This window comes from Coturnix japonica, chromosome 11 (genome assembly GCF_054131305.1).
Source record: "Coturnix japonica strain WE chromosome 11, WE-NBRP24, whole genome shotgun sequence".
NCBI lineage: Eukaryota > Metazoa > Chordata > Aves > Galliformes > Phasianidae > Coturnix > Coturnix japonica.
In genome coordinates, this window is record NC_140673.1 from 2,055,901 (window position 1) to 2,068,116 (window position 12,216).

The 12,216-nt window shown below is 46.7% G+C and overlaps 1 protein-coding gene across 2 annotated transcripts in view; it reads left to right on the plus strand.

The window, feature by feature from the left end:
• Positions 1-3,420: 3,420 nt before the first annotated feature.
• The window catches only part of PLA2G4A (phospholipase A2 group IVA), a 77,286-nt gene continuing 68,490 nt past the window's right edge, over positions 3,421-12,216 (plus strand). Inside the window, exon 1 of one of the 2 annotated variants that reach the window (XM_085510841.1) lies at positions 3,421-3,744. The gene's annotated coding sequence lies outside the window, so the exon portion shown is untranslated. The remainder of the gene's footprint in view (positions 3,745-12,216) is intronic. The other variant, XM_085510842.1, reaches the window with a different exon arrangement.

A 12,216-nucleotide genomic window follows, 5' to 3' on the forward strand; every position in this document is an offset into this window, starting at 1 on the left:
CCCTAACTGCCATGGGTGACGGCCACAGCCTGAGCAAACCACCATGTAGGTGGGAGGATTGACAGAAAGAAGGGCTCTGCCAAAGCATTGGGCACCTGAGCAGAACTCACTCTGAGTGCAAATTTTCCTCATTGGTAGTGGAAAGTCAGCCAGAGTTTTTATCTTTTAAGTGTTGAGGAGGAATGGTTGCACGTGTATACGGGGGAGTGAGTGCAGAGCAATGAAAAAGAAATTTCAGTTTTCCACCAGGACGATGTGTCTGATAAACTGCCACAGAGGAGCCAACACGGAGTGCATGTGTTCTGCAGATTGTCTGTGATAAGATGGCGGAGGTGCAGCAGGGGGTCATCCTTCAATAGCTGGACTTTGGAGACCTAACCAAAGAGTGACTTTTTCTTTTCTTTTCTTCCTTCCTTCCTTCCTCCCTCCCTTCCTCCCTCCCTTCCTCCCTCCCTTCCTCCCTCCCTCCCTCCCTCCCTTCCTCCCTTCCTCCCTTCCTCCCTTCCTCCCTTCCTCTCTTCCTCTCTTCCTCTCTTCCTCTCTTCCTCTCTTCCTCTCTTCCTCTCTTCCTTTCTTCCTTTCTTCCTTTCTTTCTTTCTTTCTTTCTTTCTTTCTTTCTTTCTTTCTTTCTTTCTTTCTTTCTTTCTTTCTTTCTTTCTTTCTTTCTTTCTTTCTTTCTTTCTTTCTTTCTTTCTTTCTTTCTTTCTTTCTTTCTTTCTTTCTTTCTTTCTTTCTTTCTTTCTTTCTTTCTTTCTTTTTCCTGATGCATTGTGAGGTGTTTGTGACTAAAAGAAAATTCCAGGGTTGTGTTAAGCATCTGACAAAATATCCCTTTTTGTTTCCTTAGATGATTGTCCTGATATGACCAGTCTTGCTTTTCAGTGGTTTTGCCTACAGTTTTGTCTGGGCCTTGATGCTCAAGAGCAGCACACTTAAAATGCCCTCTGTAATTTGTCATAGCTTCCTTTACAAGTCTGCTTCAGAAAAGACCTTTGTCTGCTTGGTGCTTCACAATGCCATCCCCACACCCTCTAATTGCCTCACTGCAGCTTATGGCTTGTTTCCACTGTGGGCCACACCAAGAGCTGATTTGCCACTGTCATAGGGAGAAGCTGAAGAGGTGGCTCTGGGTCTGAAGGCTCTGGACAAACACAGAGACAGAGACAAGTCAGGCCAGGGAGGGCAGGACCTTGTAGGGCATCCTAGAATGAATGGCAGCATCAGCAGGTAGTTGTTAGTGGGCTGGAGTAGTCTGAAACAACAAAATAAAAACCAACAATACCCTTCACATGAAAGAGAGTGGAAGGAGGTTTCCTAAACCAGATCGTTCAGACATTGTTTGGCCAGGCACCCACAAAAGATTACAAGGATGCAGTGGGGTGAGTAATGGGCTGCCATGTAGGGGGTAGAGCATGGGAGCAGGGAGGGCATCTGTTTGGCTGGTTTGGCCACATCAAAAAAAAAAAAAAAAAAAAAAAAAAAAAAAAAAAAAAAAGGACAAATCCTACCCATCATTTTCTTGAAGAAATGGGATGAAAACCAAAAATAACTTTCATAATTATGATGAGCAATAACAGGAACAGTCCAAATGTAAATGGAAGCTTTTCATTTCTTCTGTCTGTCAGAAGCACCAAAGGAATGTTTTCTCCCCTCATTAGTCAGCTCCTTATCAAGAGTCTGTGTTGCTTCCTTGGGCAGGGAAAAATCATTGTTGCTACTGAGAACTAAATGGGGGATTTTCAATGGAAATGCTGGAGTTCCCCCATTTGTTGTTGATATCCAGAACCATACCCTGGCATTAACATTTTGCATGTGTTTAAAATGTGAGATTGGAGATGAAACGTGGGCTCGCCACAGCTGTGGGACAGCTGATGAAGCCTGTGGACTGCATGTGACTTCAGATGCTTGTGCATAAGCAGAGCGGGACCATGACAGGGTGGAGATGTCAGGGAACAAGTCGGGGAACAAGACCTTTGAGTCATACCCAGCATGGTGGCCACTGATGGTGACCTCTGAGATGAACACAGCTTCTGGGAACACTGCCTCTGCAGTGCTCTGCAGGATGCGGTATGTTTCTTCAGCAGTTCAAAATAAGAGTTTGGGCAAGTAGTTAAGAGCAAAGCTGGTAATACCCTCAGCTTTGCCAGCAGGGAAAAGGGAAGAAAGTAGCATTTCCTAAGAGCAATCACATTCATGCCATCTGTCATGTCTGTGTGTCTTAAAACTGTTACTGAGATCTACTGACACATTTTGAAGCGTCCTTTCCTATCAAAAGATGAGTGGAGGGTGATCTGCAGAGAGCAGTTGACTTGGAAGTCAAAAGTACCCAAATAATGACATCATGGTGGTTTTGCTGCCTTTTTCTGGCTAATGTTCCCTCAAATATGCACAATGAAGAAATGGGTGAAGAGACTGTCCACATCAAATAAGTGCTTTCTGAGCTGGCAGTCCTAGGGCTGCTTTCCAAACACAACCTTGCCCATTTTTGTAACAGTGCCCACAGGACAGTACTTTCATGCCATGCCTTTTTTCCTTACAAGATGAGACAGAAAATGAAGTTAAAAGTAATGGTCAGAGTTGCTCAGCTCTTGCAGTGCATCATAGCAGAAGACTACTAAGATTATGGAGAAAATGAAGTTCTGGCCAGCAATGCTTTGCAGGGAGGAGCAGCTCAATTCCCCCTCATTGTGGGTACCAGCTTACCACACCACTAGGAACTTTGTTAATGCGATCTGAATGCTGCTCACTTACCTCTCACTTGTGGAAGCCTATATCCTTCGGTTTTCTGTGCTTTGAACCATTCAAGGCATTTTTCTCCTTAATCCAATCTTGTCTTTTGGTACGTAAGGAAGAACGAGCTTTGTGGGGCATGCTGAAGTTGGTGCTGGGTGAGCGGCAACTGAAGCCCAGCAGGTTCTCCTGCTGACCCACAATAAAGTACACAAACCCAAGCTGGACTTTCGTTTTTAATCTCATGATAATGATGCAGTAAATACTTGTTTACAAATGTATGTTAACATGCTTCAAAATGTGTCATTTTAAAATCCTTTAAATAAAAACGACAAATGTGGAAGGGAAATTTAAACACATTTTACATCTTCGCAGAAGTGACCGAATTAATGAAAACCGGTGTGTTGCCATTAAAACCAGCCCAAAGCAGCAGCCGCTTCCATGAGTCCCTTCCTTCCCTCACGTTCTTCCTCCAGAAAAGACCATTGCACACACCTGAAATGTAGAGATTTGAGCTCGATCTGCACCACAGGAGGTGTAGTTTGGCTAAGGCACGACTGGGGAGTATTTCAGACTCAAATCTTTTAATAGCACTGAAGCTTGAGGCGCACTGGTCTGAGGCGCAGCAACAGGAGGGACTCTATGTGGGCGTGAGCTGCTTCGTCCCTGTGAGCTTCGGGCTGTGGAAGTGAAACACGGGCTGCACGTCCAGAGATGGAGCCCGAAATCCAGAGGTGGATTTCGGGCCGCTCCTCCACGCAGGGCCTCGCAGCCGGCAGGGCCCGGACGCAGCTCGGCGCGGCCGTCCCCGACTCCTGGTGCGGTCGGTCCGCCCGCCCGCAACGCACCCCATCCCCACAGGCCCCGGAGCTCGGCTCGCCTCCTTAAGAGCGGCGGTCAGCTGACGGCAGGCGCCTCCCCCGCCGCTCGGCTGCGAGGTGCCGAATGCCCGCACCGAGCGCGACGGCAGCGGGACCGGCGGCGACAGCCCAGCGCGCGGGATCTCGCGCAGCCGTAAGCGCCTCGGGCCGGGCGGGGGGACGGCGGGGCTCGGGCTGCCGGGAATCGTCGGGGAGGAGACCCCTCCCGGGGCGGCGGCGGCTGCCGTCCGACGCTTTTGCCCCTCGCCTCGGAGGGCGGCACGGAGCCGAGCGGGGCGAGCTCTGCCCGGCGCTGCACGGCACGGCGCTGCACGGCGGGGGCGGAGGCGGGGGGACCCCGCGCCGCGCGGGGCTGTACACGAGCACGTGGGAGGCGGGAGCCGCGTCAGGCGCGTTGCTCACGCGGCGAGCCCGGCACTGCCCGCGGCCGAGGCTGCGGCCAGAGCTGCGCACTGACGGCGAGTGGCGGCTCCCGCTGCACCGGGGCGTCGCCGCCTGCGTGCCCAGCCGACACACCCACTGCGGCCGGACTGGGGACGTGCGCGGGGATCGGCCCTACGTTACGGGACGGGGCTGTACGTGTGTGTGTGTGTGTGTGTGTGTCTGTGTCTGTGTGTGTGCGCGGCGTGAGGCGGTCGTCTGCCGTGTCCGTGCAGTGCCGTGTCCGTGTACCGCCGTCCTGCCGCGGTCGTGTTTGAAGACACGTAGCAGGAGGGACGTGGAAACTCTCACTCACACCTGAATCACGCAACTCCATCTCCTGGCGGCGGTGCTGCCCGTGGCCTGTTGAAACAGACATCAGGGGGAGGAATGCCGATGTTATTGCTTCACTGAGGCGGCATACTTTGCTTCTAATCAACTTGAATGGTGTTTTTTGGGTTTTTTTTTTTTTTCCCCTGCTTTTTCCTTAACACAGTTATCCTGAGATGCCCCTCTTGTATTTCCTTAGTCCCGTAGGCAGCTCTACCCTCTGCCCTGAAGCTGCCACACTGAGGTTCTTTGGCCCAGCTGTTTGCATTAGGACGTGTCAGTCTGGAGCTCTGCCTGCAGCCTGGGGCTGTGAGCCCTTTGGGGCCTTCTCAGTCGGCCCTACCCAGCCATGTCTGCCAGGCACGTGCATCTTGGGGATAATGGAGATGGGTCTGTGTGAAGGCACGGGTTGGTGTGTGGCCCAGCTGGATGCAGTCTTTGCCGTGGGGCTGGAGCTGCTCTTGGTGATTAGGGACTGAGCTCACACTGAGAGCAGGTTGCTGCCTGGCATGGGCTGGAGAGCATCAGGGGCAGGTTGTGTAGCAGCCAGAGGAGGATGCGCATCCCGTCCTTCACATGTCCAGGCAGGCATAGGAAATCTGTCCACACAATGCAGAAGGTACTCAGCTTGATCATAGCCCACAGAGCTGGGGCCCAGCTTCTGCTTCATGGCTGTGGTGACTTGCTGACAGGCTGCTGACCCTTAGCATGGGTTGGGGCTGAGCCCACAGCCAGCACTGATGCACAGCCCTGAGAGATGGGAGAGTGTGTTCATGTTTTATTTCTTACCCGGTGTAAAACATGGTGGATCAGTCTCCTCATCCTTCAGGACGGTGTCTGAAAAACAGCGGTGACTCTGAGGGGAGCAGAAATGAAGTTGTGTCTAAGCACTTGCTTCATACTGATGGGGAAGGCCACATTTCAGCGGTTATTCTGAAGACTGATAAATGTTAAAGAACACAGGCACGTTTTCCTACAGTTCTGGTTACACTGGCAGAGAGCCTGGGAGGAGGCTGATCACCAGACATGCTTTTAGACTGGGTTCGTGGGCTGACCTGCTGTTATTTTATTCTTCTCTTTCTAACTAAGAGCTCCTTGTCATCTTTGGAAGGAATTCTGTCTACTTTCCTCGTCCATGGCAGCATTGCTGTAAGGCAGTGAACTCTGCCCCTGTGCTTCCTATCACTTGGTGATATAACTCCATCTCTCCAGGCTGAAAAACAAGTTTTAGAACATGTTTTAGTAATGGAAATGAGCTCATCTGGGTTATGATAATGTGATGTAATAACAGAATGCTTTGAAAATAACTATTTTATTTTATTTTCTTAAAACTGTTATTCAGACTTTCCTGAGGGCTTTCCTTTGCTTCTTACCTCAGAGAAAGGATAGGAATTTCCTGTCTGTGTGGACTTCCAGTAGCCTGTGTGTCAATGTCTGGAGCAGAATTACTCAGCCCATGGTGCAGGGGTGGGAGGTGGGCTCGAAGGCATGGACAGTGCTCTGCAAGGCCGGGGCAAACAGCAGCAAGGAGCTGTATGTCACACATGGCCGACCCGCTGCTCTTATGTTTTTGTTGCCCTTTCTTTAATGTTTCAATAAAAATACAAAAACCAAAAAAGTTTTATTACATATGTTAGCTATATTGTGTATCATTGTCTGTATTGGCCCAAAACAATTCATCCTTACTCACTTGTGGGGAAAGTTGCAGTAATTAACCAACATTTAAGCTTCAGCTTGAGTGCTATGAATGAAAAGGGTTGTAGTGATGCTGCAGAAGTGCTGCTTGACTTTGCTTAGAAAGACAGCGAGTCATTCATCTTATGGGTACTGCATTCCATGAGATGTTTTCTATAAAAATAAGGCTATGGTGTTGGTAAGAGGAAAGCGCTGGTAAGGATGGAGCTGTCCTGTATGGGCTGTGTGCACGTGCCATACATTTCCTGCTGGATCCCAGCAGCTGTCAGCAGTGGGAGCCCGTCTGCCTATGCTGGCTTCATGCATTGCAATGAAGGCAAACAGATGAGGGAGCTGATATGTGAGTGAGATGTCCAGGCTCTCCAGGCAATCCCTGGGGGAAGCAAATGCAATCCCAGGGTAAAATTAGTGTAATCCAAAAGCAGCTATCCACACAAGTTATGTGCCATGAGTTCACGCTTCTCCCTGTGGGCTGAAGACAGGTGAACACCTGCGCATGGCGGGCATTTGGAGTTAGGTGAGGGGAGTCTTGTGCAGCCCACACAGTGCTGCAGGAAAGCTCTTGTTTCTCAGTTTTGATGTACAGGCTCCTTGGAATGGATGGTAGTGCTGCATGCTGTGACTAAGAGCTAAGAATGTCGTGCTTCTTTATCTGTTGGGTAACAAAACTAGTTGGGCAGACATTTATATTAATTACTAATAAATGCTGCTTATTGTTATTTTTCACCATCTTGTGATGGTGAAAGCACATTTTTTACCTCTCTTCTATAATTGCTGTAGCTCTCATCCCTAAAAGCACAGATTAATGAAGGAGAAACTTAGCTTTCACGTATGGAAGTTCAGAGCTGTACTGACTCTGAACTTGACTCTGTTGTATTTGTGTGTTTCTGTGGTTAACTGATAACGGACCCATCAAATTCAAGCTGATATTTATCTCATATTTTCGTTAAATGATCTCAGCATAAAATGCTGAAACTTTTATTTGTTTTCCTATGAGTAATATCTAACTGTGCTTATATTGTCAGCTACAGTTTGAGTAGACTTATATATATGAACACAATGATTTGTTAACATTTAAATATGTGTTTGTATATATATAAATTAATCCTTGCATACACAGCTTTCCGATCGTTGTGTGTATACATATTTATATGCACACACACAGACACAGATCTTAAGATTGTGCATTTATTTAAGAAGTGACCATCATAGCCCTTGGAAGATTGTGTTTTGGAAGGTGTGGATGGCAGACAACACTAAGAAGTGGGATGCTGCACCTATGGATACGGGATCAGCGGAGTGGTGGGTGCAGTTGTGTGGGCTGTGCCATTCCCCATGGCTAACTGAGTTTGCCAGGCTGTTAAAAGAAAGATGTGGCTTTTGGAAAGCCTGATGAGGTGGTTTTGTTTTGTTTGTTTGTTTTGTATGTATGCTGTGGCTGTATGTGTCTCCAGGATAGAGATGGTGAATGGGACTTCACTATTAGAACTGTATTTCTCATTCATTTAACTTAATGTGTTGTCAGTTGTGCAGTAAAAACAAATGCCCTCAATAGAATGTTTGGCTTTGGCCTTAACTTTGGTGAGAAAGCAAACAACACTCCTGTGTGACTTCTGCCAGACATGGAGAAACTCTCGCCATGACCCAAGCCATTGCTTTGCATGCTCTGTGAGGGACATTGTGCTGCTGGCCTCGACATGCAAAAGTGTATGCAGAATCAGCAGCTGCTGTGTAATGTTGCCATCCTGCTGGAGAAAACATGTGGAACCTAAGGTACTTCTAGGGAAAGGTGTCTCTACGGACCCTTGGAATGCTACTAATTAGAACACTTCTGGCTGGTACTCCTGCGTGCCGTCCCTTAACAATCCACAATGGAGAATTCCTAAGGTGATGGCTTTTGACACACTTCTGTTCTTAAAAGACTTATGGGTATGAATGCCTGTATAAATTAACATCTGGAATAATGACGACCTAGACAATTGCCATGTAATATGAAGCCAGCCATTCTCATTCTGTTTTGTTTGGATCCTTTCTCCTCGTAATCAAAGTGAGTCGATGAATTTCTAACCATTAGGCTACAAGCACTGCCCCTTTGTATTTTGATAAAGGCCATCTTGATATGTGAAGAAATGCTTCTTCCTCACATGAGCAAACAACTATGGGTCAAGAGCAACACTGGTGGAAAACTTGGAGATAAATGAGAATAGCTTGTACAGCATCTAAAGAGAGGATTCAAGAAAGCAAACCCTCACTTGACTCACACCTGGTTTGTTTCTCTGGGTTTGTGCAGTGTGTTCACTGAGGATACTTGCAGTCTTGTGTTTTTTTTGCCAGGCAGAGCAGGGTTTGTGTGGGCTGCTGGTGTGCTGTGTGTGCTGGCAAGACTGACAGGAGACCTGGAAAGTTATTTTCTAATGGCAGACATCTGCCCATCCCTTGCATTTCTGGCATTTTCCACTTTGAAATGCACATGCTCGCACAGACCTTGGTAACTGACCAATTGGACTTGGCTGGGACATACTGCCACAGTAATTTTGTTTTTCATACTTGGATTCCTTTTGGTCCAAGGATTCTAGATTTATGAGCTTAGAGAGATCTTCAACTCTCCTGTGGCCAAGTGAGCCTAGATTTCATTTTTATAAGGAATTTTTTCTGATACAAAACAAAGTAACTTCATCCTGGTTAAAGTCAATTTTGGATCCGTACTGTTATACCAACATGTGGCTTTCTCTTTTTATTACTGTTTTTTGTTTTGAGTGTTACTGAGATTCTCTTGTGACTTAGAAACTGAAATATTGGAACGCTTGAAAAAGATGTTTGATATGGCTGAAATAAAGGAAAACAGGTTTTGTTGCTTGCAAAACTTCCTTCGCATTTACTAGTGGAGGAAAAAAGGAGGCAGAGCTGAACCAAGTTTGGCTTTTCCCTATGGTGCGCAGGTGTGTCTGTGGTCAGCGGTGGCACAGAGAGGTGCTTCTGAAGGAAGCTGAGGAGAACTGTTGGCTGCCAACTTGGTGTGGGGGGGTGAGGGCAGCGCCCAGGATCTTTGCCAAAGGGTTCTGCTGAAAAACCTGTCCCTGGAGTTCTTGTATGCGGTTTGGTTGGCTGTGGGACCATCAGTTCTTGGCATTGTTCCATGTCCATAACCGATGGCTGCGGGGAGACTTACATGTGGTGCTCTCTTGCCAAAAAGAGCATTACCAAAACTGATCTGGTAATGATAGCTTCTAGCTTTGGCAAGTTGACATTTTTTAACCAAAAACTTCTTTGCTGAGCAAAGTGCTTAAACATCTTTGCTGTGTTCATGCCTCTGTTGTGTACTTTGTAGCTATCATCTCAGTACAATGTAGGCACAACAGACAGCTTTGATGCGCAGAGAGCTGAGTTAGTGAGGGAGGTTCTAAGTCTCTGGTGTCTTAAGAAAACAGTGAATGAGTAGTTTAGGCAAATTTGTAAGAGCATAGTCATAGTTCATGCAAAACTCTGCTGAACTTTCTCTGACTGACCAGTCTTGATGCATCAGAGGAAAAACAAGAAAGTCCCTCTCATGTCCCTGATTTTGCAAAGCAGTTTTAACAAGAAGATATGTAACTTCGGTTTCTTCTTGAGTTTGATTGCTCGTGATTATTTTTCTTTAGTCATCATCTGTGGCTCCTCAGTGAATTAGGCTGTCCCGCATTCCTGTAGGCCAGTCCCATTTAAGGTCTGGGTACCTAGCAGTTAGTGCTCCTCTGGTAGTTCCCTATTTCTGTTATGAAACCACTGGCATTGCTAACCTCTTAGTAGTGGTAGAATCAAATTGCAGTAAGGCCTGGCATATCTCATGATGGCTTGTGATGAACAGGAAACTTTCCAGTACCTGTATGAAATCAAAATGCTATTTTTAGTTCTGACCTGTATGCAAAGCCCTGTTTGATGATGGTGTGCACACGTTCAGGGTGGCTTACAATCTCCTTCTCAGCCATTCGACATTTGGCTACATTGTTCGTGACAGCGCTTGTGATTGTTGTCTAAAAGTGAAGCAAACATAGTCCAGTTCAAAACTTTCTTCTTAAATCAGCATTCTTAGTGTTGTTCCTCTGAGCTTGGTGGAAGTGGTGGAGCAAAAAATGGAAGCAGTTCTGCAGCTGCTAGAGCCCTGGGAGGGAGATAGAAGAGAAAGTGGTAAATGACTGGGGAATGGAAGGAGCCTCAGAGCCCTGAGGGACATGGAGCAGAAAGAGGAAGCTGAGGAAGGGTGGAAGGACGTACCGCTCCTTTGCGCAGCTGCCCAGGAGGAAGATGTGTGTGCAGCAAGTGGGGCTGTGGGGCAGGCTCCTTTCAGTGTGCATGGAAAAGCAAAACTTCGGAGTCAATAGTTACTTTGGTTAAGAGGAGTGTCAGGGAAGACCTTATCACTCTCTACTGCTCCCTGAAAGGAGGTTGTCTTGAGGTGTGGGTCAGCCTCTTCTCACACATAACAGCGTTAGGATGTGAGGTAATGGCCTTAAGTTCTTCCAGGGGATGTTCACTTGGATACTGGGAAAAGCTTATTCTGAAGAGAAGTGGCAATTCACTGGAACAGGCTGCCTGTAGAGGTGACAGTGTTGCCATCCTTGGAAGTGTTAGAGAAACGCGAAGATGTGGCACATAAGGACGGGGATTAGTGGGCAAGGTGGTGGTTGGTCGACAGTTGGACTAGATGATCTTTGCGGTCTTTTCCAGGATGAATGAGTTCATGATTTTGCACTGCTGATGTAACTCTGGCTTCAGATCAGCTAGTAAGTCGGGTGTTCCTTTGGTAACTGCCCAGATTTTGAGCTGCATGGGGTCAGGCGTGCTTTGACTTGTGTTGTTCTGTTTTGTGTGACAGCCATGTGCCAGGTGCAGATCAGTAACACGGATGTTGGTACATTTTCTGTTTCAGTTGTTTACTTATAAAACTACTGAAAAGAGCCAGAGATCTTTCACAGTACAAATTCACCTGCCACCTTGTCTGTTTCCTTAAGACTACAGCATATGAAGCAGGGATGCCTCAGTGTATTTGTTCATATGCAAGACCTGCAATATTCAGACTCCAGCTTGGCAAAAATCATAAAACATTTCCATATAGATTTTACTCACGTAGTTTAAAAGCCACTGAGAAATCTCGTCATCAGAAGTTTATTCATAAGTACTTTTACTAGAAAGTCCTGACCAATTTCCGTGAGGGCACACCCATCGGGCCCCAACTACTTTGTCATGCTTTTAACATGATCACCATGCAGACCAGAGGAAATGCCACACAATTGTCCCCTTTATTGCAGACAGTGGCCAGAGCTTGTGTTTTCAATAAATAGTCCAAAGCCAGGGCATGACAGTTGTAACGTTGAGTCATGTACGGCCGTGCTGAGTGGTGCTGACGAAGTGCACCTTGCTTCTGCTCCAGTCAGGCCGTGCCAGTGGGGCACCAGCCTGCCTTGTGGGCTGCGTGCAGTTTGTTACACTCTAGTGCCAGGAAACTGATGGGGAAAAAAGCCAACAGTTTGGAAGACTGGATGCAAAAAGGAGTTTAAAAGGAAGTGTTTGCCTGACTTTCAGCTGTATTTGTTTTGTTGCTGACGTTTGACCATGACAGAAGCCAGCTGTTAATTTCACTAGCAATTTGCATTTTTCGCTATTATTGCAGTTGTTCTTTTGTGTGTAACTGATGCATATCTGTAGTGCAGAGGCACTTTCCTTTGCAATTGAAACCTGAGAGCATTGCAGTGCTTGGCCTGCAGTGCAGCAGACAAACTCTTCCCCAATTTAAACTGTAAAAACTTATGGAGAACATGAGAATAATGTTTTAAGATTGAAATTGAACCATCCCTATTTTACAGAAAGGTAGAAGAATGAAGGTGTAGAAAGATTAAAGATATGTAAGAACCAAACTGTAATTCATTATTGTAGTTCATAATTCTAATGAATTTTTAAGAGGCATTGGACAGAAGCATTTACATGTACAATGACATCACTGTCATCACGAAGGCTGAGTGAAGGACTTGGGTTGATATACCTGGATTCTAAATCTAGTGCTCCACCTGTAGAATGTTCAGCAGTAGTTATTGCTGCAGCACTTCTTACAGACAGGTCCTGGGCATTCTGGCAAACGACAGCTCTCAGCAAGGGAAAATGGAGAGAAATAGAAAATTTTCTTCAA